Below are 2,500 nucleotides of genomic sequence, written 5' to 3'. Positions count from 1 at the left end.
TAAAAGTGACAATATAAAAAAAATAATGGCGTTATTAAATGATAGTGAAACTTATACGAAACTGAGGCCTGATCCTACACAGACAGTGAACTCTCATTTTAATAAACAAATTAAATCCAATGTAAAGGGCTTGGACCATTTAATTAAACAGTTTACACCTCAATACGCTTCCCTACCTCATATACATGGTTTAGTCAAGACACAAAATCAATAACCCTATAAGACCAATCATTAGTTCGGTAGGCTCAGCTACGTATAATTTATCTAAATGGCTTCTAAAAATTCTTCCACCTTTGTCAAGAAACATATCTAACAGCAATGTAAAAAGAACGTTGGCTTAATTGAATAGTTTAATTTTTTTTTAAGATGGTTAGTTTTGATGTTATCTCTTTATTTACAAAACTGTCTCTAGATGATTTACTTGAATTTTTGGAAGAAGAATTAGAAAGTTATGATATGCCTTTAATTAGTCTTGTACGGTTATGTATCAAAGATAGTAAATTTTGTTTTAATGGCGATTTTTTTTTTTACAAAAGTTTGGCATGGCTATGGGTAACCCTTTATTTCCTGACCTTAGCAATATTTACATGGAATTTTTTTAGACAAATCTCTTAACAAGTATTTTGCCCCAAAAAGTTATATGGTTTATGTATGTGGATGATATTTTCTGTATTTGGCCAGTTCACGAAAATCTCCAGGAATTTCTGATTAAGATCAATAATTTAGTTCTTTCTATAAAATTTACTGTAGAGGAAGAAAGAAATTGTAATTTGAATTTTCTTGATGTAACAGCCCATAAAAATTATAGAAATTTCACCTTTTCATTCTTTTGAAAATCAACTAACATTGCCTCTTTGGTTCATATCATTCCAATCATCATCAAAATGTTACATTCTCTGTTTTTTGAGGATGTTCTCAAGAGCTCTGCGTGTCCGTAGCCCGCAGTTTATTGACGGTGAGATTAAACTATTTATGATTTTGCCTTGAAACTTGAATACCCAAGAACTTTTGTAGATGTAGCATGGATAAGAGCCAGAAAAACATTTTATTTAATTAATGACAAACTTGAATTTAGTAAACATAACATTCTCAAATTACCATATGATGAAAGGTTTTTAGAAATTCCTAGAATTTTAAAACATTTCAACATAAATGTTTGTTTCCAGTAATATTAATGTTAAGAGTTTAGTAATAAAAAATTCTTCTAAAGATCTTTCTGGCTGCATATACAAAATTACTTTTTAAAAATGTGATCAAATATATCGGACAAACTGGAAAATCACTTTCACAACGAAACAAACAGCACTAATTTTCAGTGAGAACTGGTCAGATATCGAATGCATTATTCGTACATATGAGAGATTTAGACAGTTCTATTAACTTGAGTCAGTCAAGATCGTTAACGCCGTGTAGCAACATCGTTAAAAGGAATATCATTGAATCTTGTTTCATCAAATCAAATAATGGAAGTGTTCTAAATTTAAGTCTTGGTTTGTTTAAACTCAACATCTTTATAATTGAAAAAGTTGCAGATAAATAAAAGCGAAACAAAGTTAATATATTCAGTTGTATAAATGTTTTTGGACTTAGTATGACTAGCTTCCATTTCTCTTATGGTCAAGTCTGTTTTAGTTTGTGACTGTGTGATCTGTGATTACCTAGATTGTACGTATCTTTGATTTTTATCTTTTTGACATTAACTATCTGGCATTCTTGATTTTTGTGTTTACCTTGTAACCTTCTTTTCAACTGTATCTCATTTGTGCCTAAACAATGTCTTATTAAAGGATGAAAGCGCTCGGCTATGAATTTCTGCCCATTATTTTTCCTGTGGTATTTGCTTATGTATATGTGTGTGTGTGTGTGTTTGTGTGTATGTATATGCTTTATTCATTAAAGAAAAGCAGATGTTGATACTGTTTTTGGAATTACCCTGCTAATTCAAAGGCCAAAAGTGTTTGTCTGCTTGATATCGGAAACTATCCATGTCTGTATATATTAACAATTGGCCCCCTCCCCGCCCCCCACCCCTCCCTTGGAAAATATGCTGCAGGCGCCCATGGAAAGATATTGAAACTGCCGCCACTCGTAAAACCAAGGAAATACCCTTCTAAGATGAAGAAATATCATCCCATTGCACTGACATCTTCTCTGTGTAAGATCATGGAAAAAATGGTGAACGTACGTTTAATGTAAAACTTAGAACGTGGTAAATATCTGTCGCCTGCTCAGTGTGCTATTTAAAGTATGTCCTCCACAACTGATATGTTGGTTCAAATGGAATCTTCAGTTTGTGAAGCGTTTGCTAACCAACATCACAGCACTATTTTCTTTAACCTTGAGAAGGCTTATGATACAACATGGAGATATGGCATTCTGAAGGTTCTTTATGAATGTAGCCTGAAAGGCAATTTGGCTCTTAACGTCAAGACATTTTTAAAAAGATAGGTCAGTTCAGCTTCAGGGTTGAGTATCAATGTCAGATGTGTTCAACCAAGGA

Source organism: Macrobrachium nipponense, chromosome 5, assembly GCF_015104395.2.
Source record: "Macrobrachium nipponense isolate FS-2020 chromosome 5, ASM1510439v2, whole genome shotgun sequence".
NCBI lineage: Eukaryota > Metazoa > Arthropoda > Malacostraca > Decapoda > Palaemonidae > Macrobrachium > Macrobrachium nipponense.
This window is presented reverse-complemented; position numbering follows the sequence as displayed.